The sequence below is a fragment of the Pteronotus mesoamericanus genome, unplaced genomic scaffold, assembly GCF_021234165.1.
Source record: "Pteronotus mesoamericanus isolate MK-2021 breed Mesoamerican mustached bat unplaced genomic scaffold, CSHL_Meso_final contig_82, whole genome shotgun sequence".
NCBI lineage: Eukaryota > Metazoa > Chordata > Mammalia > Chiroptera > Mormoopidae > Pteronotus > Pteronotus mesoamericanus.
Genome location: NW_026555265.1, coordinates 15,711,103 through 15,732,773, shown reverse-complemented (window position 1 = coordinate 15,732,773; position 21,671 = coordinate 15,711,103).

Below are 21,671 nucleotides of genomic sequence, written 5' to 3'. Positions count from 1 at the left end.
GCGATTACATTGTTGAAACAGGATATTTCCCCTTTAAGATTTATGTAGTAAATACCCTTTGTCAAGTAGTTCTGGATTCTATGGTGATCTCTTTTACTTCAAGAAATGTTATTCAGAGGTTGCTGGAAACTACCACAGAGACTAGTTATGACTGTCTGGTAGGTGAGAAGTTAAAATGCCTCAATTCTATCAGGTAGTATTGATGGATCATTTTTATTTTTGAATTTATAGCCTCTTCCACTCACCTTGTCTTTTGAATAAATTCTTCTCTTCTAAATCTCTTTGTTATTTCCACTTTTCTTTATTGTCCCCAGGGCCTCTCTTTCTGCCCAGTCACCTTCAAACACCCTACCTTCACCATCAGCCAAGATTGTATGACTCCTGTTTATGCAAGATTATTAAAAATAAGCACCTTGAAAATAGGCATGCAAGCCCAGGAAGCACAGAGTCCCAAACAAGATGGATGCAAAGAGGCCCACTCCAAGACATGTCATAATTAACAGGCCAAAGGTTAAAGATAAAGAGAGACTCTTAAAAGCAGCAAGAGAAAAGAAGTTAGTTATCAGATGGCTGCCAGATGGAAGGAGGGAGGGGGAGAATGGGTGAAGAGGTGAGGAGATTAAGCAGTACAAATAGGTAGTTACAGAGTAGCCATGGGGATATGAAGTACATTGTAGAAAATGAAGTAGCCAAAGAATTTACATGCATGATCCATGGATGTGAACAATGCATGGGTGGCACTGGTTGAAGGGAGGCAAAGGGGGAAAAATCAGGACAACTCTAAGAGCATAATAAATAAAATATAATTAAAAAAAATAAGCACCTATCCCTGGCTGGTGTGGCTCAGTGAATTGAGCACCAGCCTGAGAACCAAAGGGTCGCTGGTTCGATTCCCAGTCAGGGCACATGCCTGGGTTGTAGGCCAAGTCTCCAGTGTGGGGCACATGAAAGGCAAACACACACTGATGTTTCTCTCCCTCTTTCTCTTCCCCATTCTCTAAAAATAAATAAAATCTTAAAAAAAAATAAGCACCTTGAGAAAAACATCACTTTCAGTAATGACTGTACATGCTACTTCCCTGTCCTCGTTCAAATTCTTAATTTTCTTCCTTTTCCTCTGCTAAGTGACTTTGCAGATATTCATTTCAATTCAGGACCCTTGTCACCAAGTTATAAAGAGTAGGTGATACAAACATAAATCACACTAATCAGCTGCTTACTGGTATCTTCTGAAAAGATTTTGAAGAAAGGAAAATAAAGCCATTGGCAAAAATTTAGGGTTTTTTTTTAAACTTTTTATTTAGAAATAATTACAAATTTGCAGGAAGTTACAGAAGTAGTACAGGGAAGTTCTTTGTATACTTCACACAGTTTTCCCCAATGATAACAGCTATCATAAATACAGCACAGTGTCAAAACTAGGAAACTGACATTGGTACAACCTACAGGCCCTATTCAGGTTTCATCAGTTTTAAATGCATGCTTTGTGTGTCTTTGTGGTGGGAGGGCATATTCTAATAGTTTATCACATGCATAGATTGACATCCTACAACCACAATCAAGGTATGGAACTATTTCATTACCACAAAGATTCCCAAAATGGGTTGTGACCCATTTATAGTCACAACCATCTCCTCTCCATATCTTCTAACCCTTGTCAACCAGCCAGCTATTCTCTACCTCAAAATTGGTTTAGCTATTCCAGTTCTCTTGCCTCTTCATATAATTTTCTCATTTTGAGAATGTTGCATTAATGCTAATACACTACCTTTGAGCCTGGCTTTTTTCACTCAGCATAACTCCACTGAGATCTTTTTTTGGTGAAAAATCTATTGGTGTCCTTTGCCCATTTTCTAATTATGTAATTTGGTTTTTTTAATGTTGACTTCTTAAATATGTATGGGTTCTAGATATGTCCTTGGTCAGATATGGGTTTGCAGATATTTTCTCGCAGTCTGTACCTAGTTTATTCATTTTCTTAGCAGAATCATTTACAGAACAAGGTTCTTAATTTTTAAGAAGTCCAGTTGGTCACTTTTTTCTTTGATGGATCATGCTTTGATATCATATCTAAAAACTCCACCTAGCTCTAGATTCTGAAGATTTTTTCCTTTGTTTTCCTCCCTGTAAATTGTTCAAAAAGTTTTATCCTTTTATAAAATTGTATTTTATTGACTATGCTATTATAGTTATCCCAATTTTTCTGCCTTTGCCTCCCTCCACCAACCACCCCCCACTCCCTCAGGCAATCCCCACATCATTGTTCATGTCCATGGGTCATGCGTATAAATTCTTTGGCTACTCCATTTCCTATACTGTACTTTATACCCCCATGGCTATTCAATAACTACCAATTCATACTTCTTAATCCCCTTGACTCTTCACCATTCTCCTACACCCCCCTCCTGTCTGGCAACCATCAAAACACTCTCTGCTCTCTGTATCCATAATTCTGTCTCTGTTCTTCTTGTTTGGTTAGTTTGTTTTTAGATTCAGTTGTTGATAGATATGTATTTATTGACATTTTATTGTTCCTAGTTTTGATCTTCTTTTTCTTAAATATGTCCCTTTAACATATCATGTAATAATGATTTAGTGATGATGAAGCCCTTTAGATTTTTCTTATCTAGGAAGCTCTTTATTTGCCCTTCAATTCTGTATGATATCTGTATTGGGTAGAGCAATGTAGGCTGTAGGTCACTGTTTTTCATGACTTTCAGTATTTCTTGCCAATCCCTTCTAGCCTACAAAGTTTCTTTTGAGAAATCAGCTGACAGTCTTATGGGAACTCCCCTGTTGGTAAGTAACTTCTTTTCCCTCACTGCTTTTAATAGTCTCTCTTTATCTATAACCTTTGGCATTTTAATTATGATGTGTCTTGGAGTGGGCCTCTTTGCATCCATCTTGTTTGGGATTCTCTGTGCTTCCTGGACTTGTGTGTCTATTTCCTTCACCAAATTAGGGAAATTTTCTTTCATTGTTTTTTTGAACAAGTTTCCAACTTCTTGCTCTTTATCTTCTCCTTCTGGCACCCTTATGATGCGAATGCTGCCCCAGAGGCTGCTTACACAATCCTTGCTTTCTTGGGTCCTTATTTCTTCCTGTTGTACTGATTGGTTGTTTTTGGCTTCCTTATGTTCCAAATAATTGATTTGATTCTCGGCTTCATCTACTCCATTGTTGTTTCCCTGAAAATTGTTCTTTATTTCAATTAGTGTGTCCTTTGTTTCTGACTGGATCTTTCTTATGCTGTTGAGGTACTCACTAAATTCCTTGGGTATCCTTATAACCAGTGTTTTGAACTCTGCTGATAAGTTGTTTGTCTCCATTTTGTTTAGTTCTTTTTCTGGAATTTTCTTCTATTTGGGCCATGTTTCTTTGTCTGCTCATTTTGACAGCCTTCCTGTGTTTGTTTCTATATATTAGGTAGAGCTGCTATGCCTCTCTGCCTTGGTAGTGTGGCCTAATGTAGTAAGTGTCCTGTAGGGTCCAGTGGCACAGCCTTCACCATTACCCATGCTGGATACTTAATGTGCGCCCTTTGTGCACCCAAGGTGGTTGGTGGAGAGAGGCAAAAGCAGAAAAATTGGTATAACTGTAAAAGTATAACCAGTAAAATATAATTAAATTTTTTTTAAAAAATAAAAATAAAATGAAAAAATAAAAAGAGAGAGAATGGACACAAATGACTTACATTAGAACTGAAGGAGGGAACATTGCTATAGATCCCAGGGATATTTAAAGGATAATAAAGAAATACTATGAACAACTGTGCTTTGATAACCTAGCTGAAATGGGCCGATTCCTTGAAATACAAGCTGTCAAAAGTCACACAAGAATAAACAGACAACCTGAAAAAGACTGTATTAAATAAATCAAATCAATAATAAGTAATCTTCCAAAAGAGAGAGCACCAGGCTTAAATAGATTCACTTGTGAATTCTACCAAATATTTAAAGAACAAGATATACCAATTCTCTACAATCTTTTTCAGAGGATCGAAGCAGAGGGAATACTTTCTAACTAATTCTATGTGGCCAACATTATTGAAATAAGAAAACGAGACAAAGACATTACGAGAAAAAAATTACTACAGATCAATCTCTCTCATGAATATAGGTAAAGAAATCCTCAACAAAATATTAGTAAATTGAATCTAATGACATATAAAAAGAATTATACATATAACCAAATAGATTTTTTCCCATGCATTCAAGGCTGGTTCACTATTTGAAAATCAGTTATATGTAATCCTTTACATTAACAGGTTAAAAAAGAAAGATCACATGATTATATCAATAGATGCAGAAAACACATTTGACAAAAACCTAACATACATTCACTATAAAAATTCTCAGTAAACTAGGAATAAAAGAGGTCTTCCTCAACTTGACACAGAATATCTATAAAAAATCTACAGCTAATATCACACTTAATGGAGGGAAACCTGAAGTTTTGCCAGTAATATTAGATACAAGGCAATGATTTTCCCATGTAATCACTCCTTTTCAAAATTGTACTGGAAATCTCAGCTAATATAGTAAGACAAAAAAAAGGAAGAGAAAGGTATACAAACTGGGAAGGAAGAAAAAAAACTGTCTTTGCTCACAAATGACATGATCATCTATGTAAAAAATCTGAAAGAATTGACCAAAAACCTCCCCCCCAAAATAAGCAATTATACAATGATTGCAAGATTAATATACAAAAGTCTAGTGTTTTCTTATATACCAGCAATAAACAAGTAGAATTTCAAATTGAAAGTGCAATACCATTTATATTATTACCCCCCAAAATGAAATACTTATACTTAAATCTAACAAACTATGTAAAAGATCTATATAAGTAAAACTAGAAAACTGATGAATAAAATCAAAGAAAAACTAAATAAATGAAGAGATATTTTATGTTCATGAATAGAAGACTCAATATTGCCAAGATACCATTTCTTTTCAACTTGATCTAAAGATTCAACACAATCCCACACAAAATCCCAGCAAATTATTTTGTGGATATTGACAAACTGATTATAAAGTTTACAGGGAAACGTAAAAGACCTAAAATAGCCAGCATAAGGTTAAGAAGAAGAACAAAATTGGAGAACTAACATTACCCAACATCAATAGTTACTATAAAAACAATAGTAATCAAGGCAGCGTGGCATTGGTGAAAGAACAGACAAATAGATGAACAGAACAAAGAGCCCAGAAATTGACCCACATAAGTATAATCAAGTGGTTTTTGACAAAGGAGCTAAGGCAATATAATTAATGGAGCAATATTTTAGTCCTTTCAACAAATGGTGCTAGAATAACTAGAAATCCATGTACAAAACAGAAAAACAAAAACCCAAAACAAAAAATGAATCTAGACATGGATCTTATACCCTCCACAAAAATTAACTCAAAATGGAGTGTAGACTGGAATGTAAAATGAAAACCATAAAACTCCTAAAAGATAACGTAAGAGGAAAGCTAGATGACTTTGGGTTTGATGATAACTTCTTAGATGTAACACCAAAGGCATGATCCATAAAATAAATAATTGATATCTGTGCTTCATTAAAATTAAAAATTTCTCCTCTTCTAAAGGCACTATCAAGAGAATGAGAAGAAAAAATCCCAGACTGGGAGAAAATATTTGCTAAAGACACATCTGATAAAGGGATGTTATCTAAAATATACAAAGTACTCTTAAAACTCAAAATGAGAAAATAAACAATGAGCAAAAGACCTGAAGAGACACCTCACCAAAATAAAGATATAAGGTGGCAAAGAAGCATATGAAAAAGTGCTCAACATCATGTCATTACAGAATTACAAACTCAAACAACAGTGAGATACACTACACACCTATTAGAATGGCCAAAATCTGGAACACTGACAACACCAAATGCAGGACTTCTCATTTATTGTCGACGGGATTGCAAAATGGTATAGCCACTTTTCAGGAAAATTTTGTGTTTTCTTACAAAACTTACCATAATAGAACCCACTGTACTCCTTGGTATTTACCCAAAGGAGTTGAAAACATGTCCACACAAAAACCTGCACATGGATGTTTGTATCAGCTTTACGCAAAGTTGCCAAAACATGGAAGCAACCGAAATGTTCTTCAGTAGGCTAGTGGACAAATAGAATGTGGTGTATTTAGGGAATGGAATATTATTCATAGCTGAAAGGACATGAGCTATCAAGCCATAGAAAGATATAGAGAAATTTTAAATAAGTGTTGTTAATTGGAAAAAGCCAATCTGAAAAGGTTACCTGTTGCATGATTCAAACTATATGACACTCTGCAAAAGAAAAAAACATAGAGACAGAAAAACGATGAGTGATTGCCAGGGGTTAGGGGGGAGCACAGTGGACTTTTAGGGCAGAAAATACTCTGTATGATACTGCAGTGGTAGGTACAGATGCGAGTCATTATACATTTGTCAAAATCCGCACAATGTACATCAAGACTGAACCCTACTGTAAATTATGGACTTTGGGTGATAATGGTGTGTCAATGTGTGTCCATTGATTGTAAGAAATGTACCTCTCTGGTGGGGGGACTATGCATAGGCAGAGGGTTTATGAGAACTCTCTGTACTGTCTGCTCAATTTTGCTATGAAATGGAAACTGCTCTAACAAAAAATGTACTTTTAAAAAAGAACATTTACAGAAGCCTAAAGAATCAACAGAATAAGAAATAAATCTAACAAAATATGTCCAAAGCCTCTTATGGAAAATTACAAAGTATAATCGAGAGAAATTAAAGAAAACCTATATAAATAGAAAGATACGCCATGTTCATTGATTGCATACCAGAAGCCTACAGGTTTAAAGTAATCCCCTTGTTCTAAATTTTATGTGGAAATACAAAGGCTTAACAATGGCCAAGATACCTGAAGAATAAGGTGAGAGGACCTCTCTCCAGGATATAAAAATATGTTATAAAGTTCTAGTTATTAGGACAGTTTGATATTGAGGCAAGGTAAAACAATGGAACAAAACAAGTCATTCCAAAACATGGATAAATAAGCACTTGATTTTTGACAAGGATGACCCTACAGAATAGTGGGAAGAGGATGTCCTTCTCAGTAACTGGGATAATTAGAAATCTACATGAAAGAAAACAAAACTGGGTGCTACCTCCAACAACAGAATTTCAGTTTCAGGTGACTGCAGACTTAAATGCAAAAGGCAAAACAGTAAAGCTTTGAAATATATATATAGGACAATATCCCCTTGTCATCAGGATAGGGAAGTATTTTTTTTCAATCCTCACCAGAGGGTAGGTTCATTGATTTTAGAGAAAGGAAGGGAGGGAACAAGAGAGGGAGAAATAAAGAGAAGGAGAGATACATCCATGTCAGAGAGGAACATCGATCAGTTGCCTTCTGTAAGTGCCCCAACTGGGAATCAAACCTGAAACCCAGGTTTGTGCCCTGACAGGGAGCCAGCCTTTTGGTGCACAGAACGATGGTCCAACGAACAGAGCCATCTGGCCAGGAAAAGGTAGGGAAGTATTTTTAAAATAGGGAAGAAAAAACATAAACCATAAAAAAAAAGATATACAAATTGGATTTCATCAAAATTAAGAACCTCTGTAAATCCAGAGAGACCATTAAGAGAATGAAAAAGCAAGCCGTGAAAAGGGGATATATCTCAACATATGTAACTAATAAAGGCCTCCTAACTAGTACAAATAATTAAGAAAAAGATCATGGAAAAATGGCCAACAGACTTGAACACATAATTTACATAGGAGGCTATCCGAATAGCCAAGATATATATGGAAAGTATGCGACTTCCCTAGTGTCAATGTAAGAAACATTCAAATCTGTAAAGAATTTTTGGTGAGTTTATTTGAGCCAAACTGATGACAATTGCTGGGGGCGGTGCGGGGAGGGAGGAGCAATATTTCCATGGATTGAGAAATGCTCTGGAGAATGGCAGTGTAGCACCTTGTTTTATGCATTAGAATCAAAGGAGGAGCTTTAAGGGGGTTACAAGAAGTCCCTTGGTGATAGATTAGGGGAGGCAGGAGAAAGCAAAGCCTGGGAACCTCTGGGACTGGATAAAAGGTAAAATGATAGACACATCTTTTACGTAGGGGTGTAAGGATAGTTAACAGTCAACAATTAACATGATAGCAATAACAATGAGGGGATTTGTGGTCTCAGTTTTTGCCCAAGGTGTTTGGAAAAAAGGGAAGTTACCTTGACATTCCAAAGGTATTTTATCATAGAGGCAAAAAGACAAAAGAAAGGCATAGTTAAGGTGACGGTTGACCTTTGTTAGGGAAAAATACCGGCTTAGGACAGGACTACCCACCACGAACTGTTTTCAGTTAATAAGGTTTAATTTCAGACCATCCTTTGTGGTTACCTTAGGTCTGAGTTTGTAAGGCTGCCTTGCAGACCTCCCCCTGAGCTTGTCAGGTTAATATGTGGCTCCTTCTCTTCCACACTACTAACTAGAAAAGTGTAAATTAAAACACTACAAAATATCACACCCACATCCATCTAAGATAAAAATGAAAATGGCTGACACCACCAAGATTCCGAGGCTATAGGAGCAAAAGGAACCCTCAAATAGTGTTGTGAAATAGTAAATCACTATAGCCCACTTTGGAAAATAGTTTGTTATTATTTTCTAAAGTTGAAATCAATTATAAATATATGTACAAATACTCCAGAAGTCAAACATGTTCAGGGCCCAGTTTATGTGTCTCTCCAAATTTCTCTGCATGTTGTTAAGTCCTCAGATGTTGATTTTGTAAGAACTGAGCCTGTGTGTAGTGGTGGGATTTGCCCTTCTAGGAGGAAATGTTTTGCAGTCACTGAGAAGCAAGATTTTAAAACAACTTAGTCTTCTTTCCATTCCTCCATCTATTTCCAGCCAAAGATGAAGTTCAGCTTCCACTTTGTGGTCAAATACCACAATCCAGCAGCTCTGGCTTGTTTTGGTTATATATTTTTTGGTTATATATATTTGAATATATTATATATATATATTATTGAAGTAACACTGGTTAATAACGTTATATAAATTTCAGGTGCACGACACTGTAATTCAATGCCTATGTATTCTATTGTGTGCTCACCACCAAAATCTAGTTTACTTCTTTTCCAATACATTTGTCTCCTTTCACCCATTTTGCTCTCCTCCCACCACATGCCCCTCTGGTAACCACTATTCTACTCTCTGTATCTGTGAGTAAAGTGTGTTTGTTCACCTGCTCAGTCTTTCGGGGATGCCATAGGTCTGATTTTGTAACAACACTAGATGGAGCTCCTTCTTTTCCTTCCCTCTTGACTCTCCAGGCAGCTAGTCGGCAGCCAGCGGGGCTCAGCAGTTTCTCAGAACCAGAGCTGGTGCCTTTGCACTGCCAGCTTTACAGAAACGTCACCTCCTGCCCACTGGGAAGAAAACCCAGATGTCTTCACTCTGGGGGAGGGTGGAGTGCCTCTTTCCTTCAGGACTGCTAAGGAGCTTAAGGGGTCTTCTAGTCAGCTTTATTCTCTGCCTCTAAGCAAGCATGAAATCAAATAACTTAAATCTGGCTGTTCACTTCCTTTTTCCCAGGGAAGAAGAAACCATGAACTCCTTCAGCAACAACCTTGATTTTATCCTTCGGAGTAGCAAATATTTCTCCATAGCATACAGAAAAAAAGGCTCAGTACATATTTATTGTCCATTGAAAAATAATATTACATTTTTTTGCAGAAGGAGAGGATTAGCAGGACAATGAGTAAAGGATTGGTCTGTAACCTGCATGTCCTGCAGGCACTTTGCTCTTGGGAGACCTAGACCTCCACCTTCTGAGATATTTGCAGATTCCTGATGGGAACAGTCTCAGCCTCAGTACTGCCCTGCAAGGTGGCCATCCATTCTCAAACATTGAGCCTCCATTCACCATCATATCCTGTTTCTTCTCATTTAGCTGTTCAGTTACTTGTTTCTCACGCCCCGAGGTTATGAGTTCCCAGAGACCTTGTCCATTTTGTTCAAGACATTGTCCTCATGTCCTAGAATATGTACTTGGTACATATTAGGTGCTCAGTGAGAGTGGAATGGAAGGTCATCTCTGATTTCAAGCTCCATCTGCATCAGTTTTGTTTATAGGTCTTCTCCACCTGCATAATGTTTTCCCTGTTCCACAATTTGTTACCTTATTGTGAACTCTAGCCCTTCTTCGGGTGCCCTGAAAAATCTCCCACAGAAGGTGTCTTTGGTGGGAAAGCCTTCACTAATGATTTGGGAAGACAAACTTACATAGAAACTAGATAGTTTCACATTGAACAATAGTATTTCATGGATGTAGCAATGGCATCTCCTTCTCCATAACTGAGAACATCCTTAGTGTTCTCATCCACAAACCTTTCTGGCATCTCAGAATTTTGCGGTCATTCCTTTCCACCTTTCTTCCTTTTGTCAACTCTATTCTTCACACTTTATGCAGAGTATCATAATACTTCTCTAGTTCCTCCTTCCAAATTGAATTCTAAGCCCAGCTTTGCCCACTTAAAGCTTATCAATGATTAGTCCAACTAAAGAATGATTAGTCCACCTCTCTTTGCATGCCCAAAGGTCAGAGATACTATAGTGTTCTATTATGGTCGCACTGCTCTCTTCTTTACAACTAAGATTTTAACCTGTTTATTTGATTCTGTTACTTCACCTCTCTCCCCAAAAAGTAAAGCTAAACATCCAGTATTCTTTCTATCTTTCAACAATTTTATCTAGAATAAAAGTGGTTTAGAAGATGACAGATGGAGATCTTAAGGGAGAGAAATAAATCCTTCCAAAGTAGAGTCTGAAACCTATTGTAAAAGTTGGGGGTGGGGGAGCGTGGAGAGTAGGGAAGTTTTCCTTTACTTGGTCTTGGCGATTGCTACAAGAGGCATGTGGCATAACTGTATTTGTCAGCTTTCAATCTTTTATTTGTGGAAGGGAGAAGTTCAAGTTCTCATCACCTTGATTCTTAAATTGACTCTGCTCCCCATAGGCCTCCTCTGACCTTTACTGTATGTTCAGTAAAATTTGTTGCTGACACAGATGAAATTTGAAATATCAGAGACTTAAAACAAAGTTTCTTTCCCATTCATACTGAGAACCATTGTAGGTTGCATGGCCTTTCACGTGATCATTCAGAGACCAGACCACTTTCACCTTGTGGCTTCTTCTTCTGCTTTATCGTCTTAGTGGCTGACAGATGGTGAACAAAACTCTAGGGAGATACATGTGCTTCTTGGCCCTTTGGCTCACTTGAGCTTTTACAAAAGTCTTCTGCTCACATTCTATTGGTAAGAACCAATCACACAGCCCATCTACATGTAAGGGGTATGGAGGCAGTGAAATATGGCCTTGGCTAGCCAGGGGAAGAACTGGCCATATTTGGTGATTAACTAGCCATGTTTGTCATAGCTCTGAAGACCAAATCTCTATCTAGATATTGTCTTCTGTACTTGGCCTCCCTACCTTCTTTTGGCATAATTTCTCATCCTTTCAGCCAAGGTTCCTGCTCTCATTCAATTCCTTATAAGCTCCCCAAATGCTTTCCCTTCTCTTCTGTCCATCACTTAATACCTTCCTCCTCTCTGAAGGAGTTTGTTTACTTGAAGGACATCTATACCGTAACCTGTTTCTTGACTTTAGCCTTTCTCTTGCTCACCAAGCCTGTGTGTCTCTGTTTCTGACTCCTCTTCATGAATGTGTTGTCACATGCTCAGGAGCCCTCAGGACTCAGTCCGGAGTCCTCCTGCCCAGCCAGGGGCTACATTTCTCAGCCTCCCTCATTTACCCATCCATTTATGTCTAGATGGGCCAAATGGTGATTCTCACCAAAGGAATGTGAGCACAAGAGTGTTGTAAAAACCCAAGTAGTTAAGAAACAGAAGAACTTTCTCTATAGTCTCTTTCCCCAACTGCCGGCTGCTGAGAGAAAGAGCCATCAAGTGGAGAGGGCCCAGGCTCTGAACGATCACATAGGCCACACAACCTGCCTTGGGCTGCTCACCCACTTTCAGGAGGATGTTTTCTACAATAATAATGCTAAGTATATGAAATTTAGCCTCTGACATCACCTCAATTCCTTTCTGGCTTTTGTCCTCTCGTGTGTCCTCTGTTTTTCTTCTTTTTCCTAGACTATTAAAAGTTTAAAGTATGAGGCTTTCAAATAATTTCTTCAGTAAAAGTCTTTCCCAATAAACTCAGTAAAAGAATTGCAGGCACTGTAACAGGCAGAGAGGAAGAGATACTTTTGAAAAAAGGTACTTGCCCATAGCCATTTAAATCTCCTGCAATTATTAATATCTTCCATTTACTAATCATCACACACTATGCTAAGTTCTACATACATGCTTTCATTGAATTTTTCTACAAACTTATGAAATTGATATTAATATTTGTCTTCGCTAACCTTTGAACATCTGAACTAGGGACCATGCCTGGGAAATTCAAACTGTTTGACTCTTCTTTCATTACTTGGTTTAAAACATCTGCTTATTTTCCCCCAGGAATAGAGTTCCATTCTATTCCTTCCATCCTCCTGGACTGGAAACTGATGTCTGAGAACAACTCTGTCTGTCACCTACCTGCCTACCTGTCTAGCCCTCTCCTTTTATTCAAGGGATTTGAGGCAGCCTATGTCTTGTACATATTTATAGACACCACAGAACTTAACTGAGCAACTTTTCCATGGAAGATGCTTAACAATCATATATTTGAATAATAGACAAATTCTAATAATTAATGTGTTAGTTACATTCTAACTACTCCTGTAGTTCCTAAACTTAACTGCGTATCAGAATCAGACAGGAGAATTTGTTACTATATCAACACTTTTGAGAATGGGTTTCAGAAATCTCTATTTTTAACAAGCCTCCCAAGTAATTCTGAAGCAGCTAGCTGATCCTAAACTGCAGACTAGCATTTGAAAACCCGTGGAGCACTCTTTTTTCACCTCAGAATCCTATATTGCCCCTTCCTTTCACCACACATTCTGCCCTAACCATTTTCTCTTAGCAACCAAAAATTAGCAACCAAATTGATCTATCCTGAGATTCTCAGTATGAGACAAAGATATGCCCCAAAGTCTAGAGAATGATAAGCTCTACTAGACATCAAATAAAGAAACCAGAGACCTAGTTCCTGGATATATTTCACTATGTTGCATATTTTACCTGACAATGGACCCTTGAAAGTCTCCTCACTGAGTTTTATCATTACACAGTCTTCACATCTACCTGGTAGTTGGGGGTCCCATGTTCTCAGATGACCTGAATTCACTATTTTCTCATGTTGACCTTACCTGCAGCATACTCTTTTGGGGAGCTTTTTGCAGAGAGGCTGTTAAAGCAGAACAGGCAGATTCAAGAAAACTGCCATCTGGTTTCCACACTGCAGATGCCCACACGAGCCTTGAAAAATCTAGCTGGGGAGGAGGTGGAAGATCCTGTGGGCTGGCTGATAAAGGAAGAAATAAGAAGGATACTTTTTTCCCCTTAATGTTCCTACAGTTGGGTCTAATCACCATAATTTGAGAGGAGGAGAGAGAACTCATCACTCTTAGGTAGAGAGATTTAAAAACTTAAGAAAACAACCTTATTTTTGTTTTCTATATTCAAGGCACACATTATATGACCATCTTGGTAGCTCTTCAGTATTGCCCAAGAGTGGAGTTTTTTTCCTAATCACTCCCACTGTTCCTCTTCCTTCTACTTTCTGCCCAAACTCCTGTCATGACAAAAAGAACAAGAAGACTTTTCATCCATATGTATGCACATGTATCTTTATATTATATGTGTATACAAATTCTGTCTGGAAAAAGTCCAACCATTGTTAATATAACAAGAATGGTTTGTGCAACATCAATGTAACCTGGCAGCCAAGGAGAGTGGACTAGAAAGCACATGTGTGAACAATGACAACTTCACTGTACTGGTCAGTGGGGATGGTAGACACTGTTGAGTGAGTCTATGTACTATGTGGTCATCACATTCAAAATGAATGAGTGAATAGAACAATGAATCTGCATCATATTTTGTGTTAAACTTGAACATTCTTCTGCATAGACTATTCAGATGATTCAGAAGGCTGCAGCTATGGGCAACTGGTGATTGGCAGCTTTATCATGACAACATGCCCACTTATGCATCACGTCTCATGCAGGGTTTTTTGGCAAAACATCAAATCACCCAGGTGACTCAGTCCCCCATACAGCCCAGATTTAGTACCCTGAGATTTCTGGCTTTTCCCCAAACTAAAATCACCTTTAAAAGGAAAAAGATTTCAGCCCCGTCTGGCATGGCTCAGTGGGTTGAGCACCAGCCTGTGAACTAAAGGGTCACTGGTTTGGGTCTGGATTGGGGCATATGCCTGGGTTGTAGGCCAGGTCCACGGTTGGGGGTGTGTGGGAGGCAGCCAACTGATGTTTCTCTCCTTCTCTTTCTCTCTCCTTTCCTCTCTCTCTAAAAATAAATAAAGACTTAAAAAAAAAATAAAGGAAAGAGTTTTCAGACCATTGATGAGATTCAAGAAAATACAACAGGGCAGCAGATAGCAATTGGGACAACTGTGTGAAGTTCCAAGGTACCTACTTTGAAGGGGACTGAAGTGTCATTGTCCTATGTACAATGTTTCTTATATCTTGTATCTTCTTCAATAAATGTCTCTATTGTTCATGTTACATGGCTGAATACTTTCTGGACAGACCTTGTATATGCGTATATATGTGTATCTATAAAACAGAATTATTTTCAAAGTTTGCTAAAAACAAGGTAGAAGAAAGGCTATGAAAATTTATTTTGATTACTTAAAATTTAGAATTTTATACCTAAAAGAAATTCTAGAGATTATCTAAGCCAAATAGCCCTTTGACAGGAGATAAAGTTAAAACCAGAGAGGCAAAGTGACCTGCCAAAAGTGCACGCAGTTAGGACCAGATCCACAGAGGTTTCAGTGATAGGCCCTCCAGATGTCTCCTAAAGGAAGGATTTGTTGCCTCTGCTGCTAGGAGGGCAGTTGGCTTGGCAAACAGCCTTTAGAGGTCAGCTTCTTTAGGATTCCCATCAGTATCAAAGTAGTCTCACCCAGGAACAGGCCCTTAAAGGGGTAGCCCATGTCCACTGATTGATCGAAGTGGAAGTAGAAAAGCTCAGCCTTTGGTCCTCACGTGGGACACTCGGAATGACCATGTTAGCTCCAGAGCGGCACATAGGGTTGGCTGATGCTTGTCAGGTGGCCAGTGGGCCTGCTTTCTTCCTAGGCTTTCTTTCCCCTTTCAGAAACGTTGATCCCAAGAGCACTACTGAATGAATATCTTGCACACTAAACTTCATCTCAGAGAATACTTCCAAGAGAGCTCAATCTTGAATATGACCCAAAATAAAAACTGTGTGTGTATCTGTCCTTGAGTGTATATGGATTTTCTGTTAATTCAAAAGAAATGACAAGGTTATATAACCAAGTGGAAAATAAACACACATACACAGCACAGTACTTTAATCACGACCAAACTTACTCAGAATTAATCTGATGTTCTTAAATATGTTTTAACGTATTCTCACAGACTTGACATTTGAAAGGGAATTCTAAATGTATACCACATTTTCAACCACTTTGCAGATAACTTAGTTATTTTCATCTCTCCAGTCTCCTCCTATTTATATCCCATGAACATTACATTGTAAGGGTATTGACATACTGACATTTTAGAACTTTTCATTTTAAGCCATTCCTCTTTGAAGATTTATCACCACCATCCAGCCTGTTCTTGCTTAAGAATAAAAATATCAGAAGAATAAAGGAGCAGATAATATAACTAAAAACAGAGTTTCATGTTTGATCAACAGATAGTATTATTGGATATAGAAAGAACAGACTAATTCTTTCAAATACATGGACATTTTATAAGTCTAGAAGGCCCTAAATTTGTTTCTCAGTAGAGAATAATTAGGATGGGAAATAAAAAAGGAAAAAAATACTAAGGAACATAAATAAAGGAATGAACGAATACACACACACACACACACACACACACACACACACATACTCACACACTGTCACAAAACCTAAAGTTGATAGATACAGTTTAAAAAAACAAAAGATTATGAAGGATTTCTTTATGCCCTTAGTAATGACATCTACCTTATAAAACACATTGTAATACTAGATATTTTTATTTTAAAATTATTATTATTATTATTATTATTATATTTTATGTTGGTGAATTTATTTACCAGTACCATCATTTGGGGCCAAATCCTATCCTTCATTATTTTAATAGAATCTCCATAAGATAAAAAAATGCAATAGTTTTGACAAAATTCAGAAACTCTAGGGCACACTAGGGAAACTCTATGAGACTCTAGGGCGTTCTTTCCCTACAATGTTGATCTTTAGTACTGTTAATGAGAATGAACATTTATAGAGCATTAACTCTGTGTTCGGTACTCTTTCAAGTACTTACATATATTAAGTCATTTACCTTTCAACATCCTCTTGTATGCTAGTCCTTCATTTATAGTTGTGTCACTCTTTGCACTTTGCAGCTGAAGAAACTGAGGTGGAGATGACTCTGGTCTGGGAGGCAGCTGTCCTTCTGCCTCTGGTTTTGACGCTGCTACAACCGGTAACAGTCTTCAGCCTCCCAGGTGCAGACTGGCAGTTTCTCACCTGAAAATGGGGATACTAGAACACAGCGTCTCAAAGGACTCTTCTTCCTCTAAAATAACTTGATTTTGTGCTTCTATGTTTTGTTCCTAGAAAACTGGATTTTGGAGTTCCTAAAGCATTTTCTTTTTGTCTTGTTTTTAATGAAAAACAAGTATGGCTACTATAACAAAACCCTCAGCATTGTCTGAAGGTGCAGAACTGTGTTGCTTGCAGAATTTGTCTTGGGAGTTTATATTTCAAGAAAAAAAAAAAGAAATTGTGGCTGAGAGGGTCACTACTTCAAAAGAAATATATATATTCAAAAGCATATATATATATGCTTAGAAGCGGGTAGGATGTGAAAAAGACGTCAAGGATAGGTTAAGTGAGAGATGTAAGAAAGGGGAACTGAACACCACAACATGTTTTTTCTTTTAGAAGACCATCTGCTGAGCTTCTGAGCATGAGAACAAAGTGGGATTTGAAGGATCTGGAATAAATGAAGTGAAAGAAATGCTGAAAAATCTTTTGACTGAGCAATTTCAGACAAGCTGAGGGAAGTCATGTGACTTGCCCTTCTGGGCCAACAAAAGTATGTGGGTTCTTGGATGACAAACTGTGTGGAGGGTTCCCTGGCTGAAGGAATGTGATTCAAGAACCACGGTAATAGACAGCCCCCAGCAAGGGGGAGGTGGACACAGGAATCCAGGCACTGGGATGTTCAGAAACTGCATTAGAGCAGAGTATGGGTTCTGTTAAACAGAATGAGGAAAGAGCATTTATATGAGGAAACTATAGAGCTAAGACCCTTGAGAACTTATCATTTACTTCTTTCTCTCTCAATAAACACACTGAGACCCGGGAAAGTGAGGGGACTTTACAAAGATCAGCGTTCTTGGAATTAATGCATAGAAGATTGAGAGCAGCATGAATTTTAAAAACAAGATTGATATTCAAAAAATACTCTCTTATTCCCTTAAAATAAGAGAATAACACCATAAAAAAAAAACTTTCCCAATTAAGGCATTAAGTGGTAATCCTTGGGCCCTTCAGCAGTCTTTTTGGAAGGTTATAATATTAACTTACCACATTTTCTAAAGCTGCTGATAAACTTTTTATGTAAGAAATCATGAATCAACTGAATTAATAAGCTTATCTACTATTGTTTATAATGTCTAATTTATGGTAACATCTATAAAAAAAGATGCTCTGAAATGCAAAAATTAAAAGATTAGAAAATATATATTTTTTAAACCTACCAAACAAACCCAAACAACTCTTCTTAAAGGAAAGCAGCAGTGATACAGGGGCTGAGAGCCTAAATAAAGGGATAGAAAATCTACCCATGGTTATTTTTAGCAGTTGTAATTTTAAAATTTTTATGGGTTAAAAGTAAAAAAGAACTCCTTAAAATTAAAATTAAGATTCATCACTGAGAAAGAAAAATAATGGTATGAGCTTTCAGTGACTTAAACAGATTTAACTTTCTTCAAGTGAGTTTTATTCTAGCTGCCAGATCGATGACCTACTATATTATCTGACAATTTTTTTAAATGGTATTTTTTTTTTAATGGTATTATCTGGCCATAATAAAATGTTCGGAATTTTTTTTTTTTTTATTAGAAACTGAAGTTTTAAGCAGTGAGCCAGGACTCAGGCTCTCTCTCTTAGAACCAGAATTGAGTCTATTGCATAGGTCTAAGGGATAGAGACAGGGCATCTTTTCTTTCCTCTTTTATCATAATTCAGATTGTCACTAATATCTGATCTCTGCTTTTCTAAAAGGAGTTGATTTCGATCCTTCCTTTTTGGTGTCTGATTCCTTGTGCATGCTCTTAAAAATCTACTCTGTGTACTTTAAGGAGGCCAAGAATGAAGGACATTGTAATAGAAAGGGTCTTTGCCTTCTTTCCCTTTAATTAAAAAAGAGGGAAAGGAAAGGGAAGGGAAGGGAAGGGAAGGGAAGGGAAGGGAAGGGAAGGGAAGGGAAGGGAAGGGAAGGAAAGGAAGAAACTGAAGGCCCATTGGCCTTTGATGTGCAGCATCTGCACCTGTGGAGAGGGCAGGAGGGAAAAGAGCCATGGCCCACACACCACCTTTCCTTGAGCTTACCCTCCACTGCCCTGGTTTGCTCCCTATCAGGCCAAAGGCATCCTAGAGCTGCCTGTAGCTAGGTAACACATTGCCTTCAGAAAGGAGATCTCTCCTGGTGCCTTTGAGGACCTAACTGAAATGTGGTTTACAGGTAAATGCTGTGGTGGGGATTTCAGCCATTTCAGCAAGTCAGATGCCTCTTGGTAAATATCCTTTTTGAGGGTAGCCTGACATGCCTTCTTCTACCATTTATGGCTGCTGGGTGACTCTTGGGACCATTTAGGCAATAGCTGTCTCTATAAGGTCAAGTTCTTTCCTATCTGAGAAAAGGTCCAGATAGACTGAAGAGCAGTTTTGAGTTCCATTTTGCCGAGCATACTAGGAACTTAAGAATTATTTGGGAACTGGTTTGGAGAGTTTAGAGCTAATATTTTTAGTAAGGATTTCTCCCTCAAATTTCTTCATTTCCACTATCACTTCATACAGCCACTATTATTTCTCCTCTGGATTACTGTGGCTCCTCTATGTCTTGTTGCCTCAACTCCTTTCTCTCCCCTACCAGCCAAAGAATTTTCCCAAATCCCAAAGCTGACTGTGACACTCCCACACTCCCAGCCCTTCACTGCCTACCCTTCATTCTCTGATGAGTATCAAGGCCTAGAATCTGGCTCTCCCTGTCCTGATTCTCATCACCTTCCACTTCATACTCCCTCCCACACCATGCAGGGCTTCATAGATTTTCTACTGGGGCCAACCTTTCCCATTTGGATTTTTGGCACCCACTGTGGACTTGTTTCCAGACGTCAGACTGGAGGTCACCTCTCAGGGGAAGACTTCTCTGATGCCCCCGGCCCGAGTCAAGCATCCTTCTGCTGGGTTCCTACAACCCCTTCACTCTGCCGACAGTAAACTTGGCTGTGCACCAATCCATCCTCCTCACCAGAGTGTGAACTCCTAGAGGCCAGTGCTGGGTCTCATACGTGAGTCCCCAGAAGTGGGTCCAGGATGTGGCACTTGTACAAGCTCAACACATGTTTGAGGCATAAATGAAGGTTTTCATTGACCAGGATGACCAGAAGGAAGGAGCTGCCTGCCATGAGTAAAGGGTCTGGCTGCTGCTTCTATTTTCCCTTCCTCATTGAGGCCTAGAGAGTGCCAAGACTCCTCAGTCTCCCTGAGCATCCAGGAGGAGGTTGAGGAAAGGGAGGCCTTTGTTCCTCCTCCAGATGGCTAGAGCTGGGATGGGGCCCAGCAGCTGTGTTTGGGTGGAAGGCGAGAGGGCAGATGGCCCGGTGTCTGTTTGCAGACAGCCTGAGAGGCCGCAGCCCTGGTGCAAGGCACTCTTGGAGGTGAACTCAACAGCGCAGTGGTGGAGTGAGGGCAAATGCCAGGACAGGCTGCCGTGCTAGCATTCACTGCTCAAACACTGGCCGGCATGATTTCCAGGCAGCAAAAAAAGAGTTCTTTATGCTTAAGACCCTTGTGTCTCTGGTGGTAGCTTTTAACATTTCAGTCTACACAAAGCCTTTCCTATAGGAAAACTCTCTTAATTACTATCATTGAAAATTGGTTTAACACAAGCAAGGCTCCTTAGATTTCAATTTCATTTTCTGCAAATTTTGGCAGCCACTGAATTATTCTCCCTGTCAATACTTGTTGGGAGGTGTGGGGAGCCTGGGGTTGGGAGGCTTCTTTATTGTTCAGAACAGTTAGAAACAGAACATGATACCAGGCCTAGTAATTTGCACTGGGGTAGCAGTCACATGCTTACATGCCTGTATTGAAATGAGTTCACTAATATCCTCACATCATCAGGAAATTCTTTCATTAAAAAAAAAAAATAGGAAGGATCCTTGGAGGATCAGGGTGGCACCATCTCCACCTGGCAGACTGCCCCTCTTCTCTCGATCCAGAGCCAGTCAGTCCAGACAACAAGGCACAATGTCACACTTGTGTCCTGGAAATGTATGTGTGGCTTTCCTAAGATGTCAATTTGTAATGGACACATTTATGAGACGTCCCCAAGTCTATGATTCTTCAATTATCCATTTTGATCATCTTTTTCCTAATTATACATTCAAACTACAACTTGAAATTGCTCTTTAGTTTGTGCACAAAGAAAAGCAGAACAATTGAAAACTGGAATGCCGTAGTGCTGTCACAAGCATCGGTACAAACTATTCACAGCTCCAGATAATTTTTATCAACAATAAAGAATTCAATTCCACAAAGAATCAATTGGGGGCATTCCAGCGAGGAAAGTGGAATTGTCTCGTTTCCTTCCACTACCCTGCTCACTCCTGCTAAAATATATAACCCCGCTCTCCAGATAGAGAAATCCCTCTAAAGCCTGAACATTCTAATACCCATGATTCTTTAAAGCACCTGTAACACAACAGAGTTGTGGCCATGTTGCATCTTAAGTTTCTTTCTTGTGCCTGACACTTCAGTGTCCTCTCATCAAGGGTTCTTGGCTGCCAGATAGGCTTTCGCTTGAGGTGTCCAACATAGTAACCCCTCATCATATGTGGCCATTGAGATAAAATATTTAAAGCAATTAAAATTAAATCAATGAAATATTCCATCCCTCAGAATATTTCATTGAGTTAAGACCTCAGCACTCAGACTAGCCACATTTCAAGTGCTCAATAGGCATACACCACTAGTGGCAGCCACACCAGACAGCACAGATATAGAGCATGTCCATCATCACAGAAAGTTCTGTTGGACAGCACCGTTTAAGACTGTTTAACTAGACGATTCACTTCAGATCATTTAGGCTTTCTTGATTTTATGACTGAATTGACCATTGTTTGAATTTATTAATCGGTTCTGTTGGGCTAACTGTTCACACAGGCAGCTGTTGAGGGATGACAGAAGTGATCTGTTTCATAAAATGGCAATGGTGATAGTAAAAGTATGAACAATAG